Genomic DNA, 5,769 nt, shown 5'->3' with positions numbered 1-5,769 from the left:
AATTTTTAAGAAAAAAGAGTATGTGGTCACTATTCTGTTTCCTCATTCTTAAGAAAAGATGCCAAATGAAGATTTTTTTTTTTTAATTGCAGCATATAACTAGGTGTCTTTTTCATTGTAAGCCCCTTGACCCTGCCCTCTCAGGAAAATTCTGGAAAGTTTAACATGTTTAATGGTCAGTATCCCATTCCCTGAATATTTGTTTCTCCTTAGTAGTCAGTTGCTGTCACAAAAGAAGCCCACTAGATGGTGGTAAAAGCACAAGCTACCTACTCTGATTTTATTTTAAAAAAAAGTCTTCAAAAGGGAATGCTTACGATGTTTCATAGGTTGTATTTTGCCCATTTTTTATTAGATAGAGAAGAAGCAAGAAAAATAAAGTAGAATAATATTTTCCATGAAACTTAATTGTAGTTATGAAGTGGAATACCTTTTGGCCCTAAATTATTTTCCAAGGAACTGCTTTCAAAATTAAGTTGTTTTGTCAAAATAAATGTCAAGTAAAATGATTATGACTCATTGTGGCAAGTTTTAATGCAGATCAGAAAGTAATCCAAATGTGTCGGTCTCATCATGCCTTTTTCTTCAGATACAAATGAAGAGTAAACAATGTTTTGGCAATTTTTAGGTTAATCATGTAGAACTGATTACTCTAGAAGAATGCTATTAACATTTAGTCAATTTATACCCTACAATAAGACAAATTAAAATTAATGTTGCTGTTTTTAAGATATCAAATGGGTCATGATTTTAAGAAAAAATGAGAACTGCTATAGAAAATGATAATGTCTCTGGGCCCAGTGAATCTAGTGACTTCTAAAAAACCCGCTTAAATCTCTCTAAGAAAGCAGGACAAATAATTAAGTAAATATAACTCCAAATGAGGAAGAGTGTCTGTCTTTAGTTTAAGCAGGTTGTCTTTTAAAGTGTAAAGAGGAATAACGATCCATTGTCAACCATGCTCTGTGGAATAGCAACAGTTAAATTTTACAAATAGCTTAATAACGAAAGAAAGATCTTCTTTTTAGATAGAATGAAGTATCCTAATGAAGCTCTATTGCATAATTTTTCAATGTTTATAATAATTTCTTCCCTTTAGTATACATTTAATTAGTTCATTTAATACACTTTCTTGATGATATAAATATGTAAATATATTTTTTAAATAATTCACTTTGTTTATAAAGTAAAAGATGTAAAGAAAATATGTAACTATTAACTTTTGATCAGGTCTAAAATAATACAAACTACACATTATGACAAATTATTGGATGGAAAACTTTTTATTTTGCTTATTTAATATCATCATAATTGTTTGCCTGCCATCTTTCCACATATAAGAATATCAAGTGCTTACAAGCTCCCATGGGGCCCCTACCTTTAAAATGCATTTAATAATAATAGTGAGCATCATTTAAGGGTCTTAAGGTGACAGCCATTGACCTTTCTACAGTCAATAATGTCACAGATCTTGGCTGAGAAGTCATTTTAAAAATGTACTTCTTTTCATACTGGCATACACGTGACATCAATTTGAGCATTATCCATATCTGGCCATGATCAGTGGCGAATTCATCTATCTCTGGTGGCATGACTGTTGCCACACGGCTTGATCTACTGAGGCAATTTTAAAGCCCTTTGGCTTTCTATGTTTTCTTTCTTGAACATAGCAGGAAGAAACCTGGGAAACCTCTTCCTGATTTAAAGGATGGTTAAAGTGCTTCCAGCAAAGGCCCTGTTGAAAGGCTTACTAACTCTGGACATACTTTCTCTGAAAGCTGACTCATTCTGCTCAAGCACCATTAGTTCTGAATAGGTTAGAAACAACTAGATCAAATCTAGAAATTAGGCCATTCTGGTTTCTAAAGGAGCACAACCCTTCTCTTGGTCAAGGGGACCCCAGAAAAAACTTAAGAATTGAATTCCCAGCCATGATGGTAAGGGAAGTGCAACATACCTCATTATATCCCTTCCCTTTTGGAGTTTAGGCACAACTGACCAGCATTAATGTTAATCTAGAGATCATAAGACTAACAAAACAAACTCTTTGAGACAAAAAGATTCAAAATTATAAACAAGACTTAAAGCTGTGCAAGGCAAGGATTAAGTCACATCTGCAGGCCATCAATGTTACTACATAGCATCCTTAACTTAAAACATTTCTTTTTGCTAACTCCAAATTTTAGACAGAGCTTTACTTCTTTAACCAATTGCAAATTAAAGAATCTCTGAATTTACCCATAGCCTTTAAGGCCCTACCTCCACTTCAAGATAGCCTGTCGTTTTGAGCAAAACCAATGTATACCTTCCATGTACTGATTTAAGTCTTTACCTATAATTCTTGCTTCCCTAAAATGTATAAAACCGAACTAATCTGACTGCCACAGGTCAGGATCTCTTGAGACTCTGTATCCCTGAGCTACAGTCATTCATGTTGGCTCACAATAGACATCTTTAAAATATTTAACAGTTTTGCTTTTCCTTTAAGATTGTTCTGACTCAACATATGGATATGTAGCAGTGAGATGCCATTGGTCACTTACTCAAATGCCATCCCACCCCTGACTTTTTAAAAAATAGCTTTATTAAACTGCAATTTTAAAACATACACTCTACCCTTTAAAAATGTGCAATTCAATGTTGTTTACCATATTCAATAAGTAGTGCAGCTGTAGATTTTAGAACATTTTCATCACCTCAAAAAGAAATTCCATACCTGTTAGCAGTAACTTCCTATTCACATTTCTCCCCTACCCTCCAGACTTGGGCAACCTCTAATCTACTTTCTGTCTGTATAAAGTTACCTATTCTAGACATTTTATATAAATAGAATAATACAATATGTAGTTCTTTGTGATCAGCTTCTTTCACTTAATGTTTTCAAGGCATGTTGCAATATGTATCAGTACTTCATACCTTGCTATTGAAAAATCATATTCCATTGTATGGCTAGATCGTGTTTTATTCATCCATTTAGAAGTTGATAGACATTTGGATTGTTTAGACTTTTGGCTATTATGAAAAATGCTGCGATGAACATTTGTGTACCAGTGTTTGTGTCAAAATAAGATTTTATGTTTTCATTTCTCGGTTATATACTGAAGGGTGGAATTGCTGGATCATACGGTAACTCCATGTTCAAGTTTTCAAAAAAATTATTTTTCTAAGCAGCTGCAACACTTTACATTTTTACCAGCAATGTATGAGAGTTCCAATTTCTCCACATACTAACCAACACCTGTTATTATCTGTCTTTTTTATTATAGCCATCCTAGTGGGTACAGAGTGGTATATCATTGTGATTTTCATTTTCATTTCCCTAATGGCTAATTATATTCAGCACATTTTCATGTATTTATTGTCCATTTGTATATCTTTGGAGAAATGTCTATTCAAATCATTTGCCTATTTTTCATTTGAGTTTTCTTTTTTTATTGTTCTTTTGAAGTACTTTATGCATTCCTGAAGCAAATCTATTATGAAATACATCATTTGCAGAAATGTTCTTTCATTCTGGGGGTTTTTTACTTTGAAATGATGTCCTTTAAAGCAGAAAAGTTATTAATTTTGATGAAGTTTAATTAATCTGCATTTGCTTTTGTTCTATTGGTTCCTTATTTAAGAAGACATTTCTTGACCTTAGGTCATGAAAATTTATTCCTATGTGTTCTTCTTACAGTTACACACTTTCAGTTCTTAAATTAAGGTCTATGATTCATTTGAATACACTTTTGTGTCCACCCCTGGCTTTTATTCTAACTTCCTTTCTTTAGAAGGTAAAGGGTTGTCCTTGAGTAAAGGACAATATGTTTTAATTAATTGGTCAGTGGAATAAGAATTTTAAACCAGGTAAAATCTGTATTCCTTTTTCTCTTTTTAGGCAGTGACTTTATAGTTGTCTAACATTATTCACTTTTTAAAAAATCTGTAGATTGATACAACCAACAGAAGTCCCTTTTAATATTAGTTAGAGAGACCTAGGATATGGAATATAATACAATTTTATTGTTTCTTATTTTTAAGGACATTAAATTTGGGTGGGCATAATTGAAGTCAGCTCAAGACTTTTCCAGGGCTAACAAAGAAGTGTAAGTGAGAAGATGCCAGGGTTCCATAGAAAGATAATATAATCATCGGATAAATATGCATAAGGATAAGTAACTTCAAGTTGTAGGAAAAGCTGTGCCTGAAGACCTGCTCCTCTCAAATCTCTTTGTAAACTCCTATTTATAATGGATTATTATTTATTACAATAATTGGTAGATGGGCTGAAATGCAAAATAATTTTGAAATATGGTGAGAGGCATAACTTCTTCCAATGTATTGCCTTGAATAGGATTTGAAATGCAGCACTGCTAGCTCCTATGATACTGCCAGGCATCACTAGGTCAAGAGTGGTGTCCAATATTCTGAAAACAGTCCCTTGTCTTAGTTCATTCAGGCTGCTATAAGAAAATACCATTGGCTGGGTGGCTTATAAACAACAAAATTTATTCCTGACAGTTCTGGAGGTTAGAAAGTCTAAGATCAAGGCACCAGAAGATTTAGTATCTGGTGAGGACCTGCTTCCTGGTTCATGGATGACCTTCTTCTTGCTGCATCTTCCCATGCTGGAAGGCAGTAAGGGAGCTCTCTGAAGTCTCTTTCATAAGGGCACTAATCCCATTTATGAGAGATCCACCATTATGACTGAACTACGTCCCGAAGATTCCACCTCTCAATATCTCACATTGTTGATTATGTTTTCAGTTTATGGATTTTGAGTTAGGTTATTAGGTTGTCACCATATGACACAAACATTAGTTTATAGCATTCTAATCATTTCTAAATTATACCAGAAGCCCAGATGGACTTAACAATAGGCAAAGATCCTGCCATGATCATACATAGCTTATTCATTCCCAGATGCCACTAAAACTTGCTTGCTACTTATTTTATTGCCAAGGGACTCTGATAGTCACTATAAAAATAAAGAAAATTGCCTTTTCTCAAAAATTAATTTAAGTGTTAAATATTTTTTCTGTTCAGAATATGTCAATGCCTTTAACATATTTTATAAATTACAGTTTCTACACATTTGAAGTCATTGAGTAAAAAAGCCATACCTTATTATACATTTATGTGTGAAAGTGGGAAAAAGCAAATATCGTAATCTCATATGGGTAAGTAACAGACTTTTTAGGGAAATATAATTCAAGGCTCAGCAAAAGGGAGGTAAGAGGGTCCTGTTGCCTCTTAATCCAGAAGAAAGACAAACTGGGACTATGGCATTGGTGGATATACAGTGGAATAAGAGTCAGGGGAAGAAATCCTTTCCCCTGCTCTTCAACGTTCTCATGATACAAGGGTGAGAAAAACCTTGTACTTACTTTAGTGCCCCCCTTATTTATGGGGGTTACATTTCAAGACTCCCAGTAGATGCCTAAAGCCACAGATAGTACCAGACCCTATATACACTATGATTTTCTTATACAGTAGTAGGTAGGTGGTATAAATGGCATGAATACATGGGACAAAGTGATGATTCTCGTCCTGGACAGAACAAAGAGGGACAGTGCACTATCTCGTCACACTGCTCAGAAGAGCATGCCATTTAAAGAGTAAAATTTATATATTTCCAGACCTTTCCATTTAATATTTCTGGTGGATCATGGATAAACTGCAACAAGTGAAACCATGAATAAGTGGGGAGCTACTGTAATGTGTAAAAGAGAGTACTTAGGCAGTAGAGTGAGAATTCTAATTCTTTGTGAGAATTCCAGCTGTAAA

This window comes from Papio anubis, chromosome 10 (genome assembly GCF_008728515.1).
Source record: "Papio anubis isolate 15944 chromosome 10, Panubis1.0, whole genome shotgun sequence".
NCBI classification, from domain to species: domain Eukaryota; kingdom Metazoa; phylum Chordata; class Mammalia; order Primates; family Cercopithecidae; genus Papio; species Papio anubis.
The sequence above is the reverse complement of the archived record's forward strand: the minus strand, read 5'-3'. Positions refer to the sequence as shown.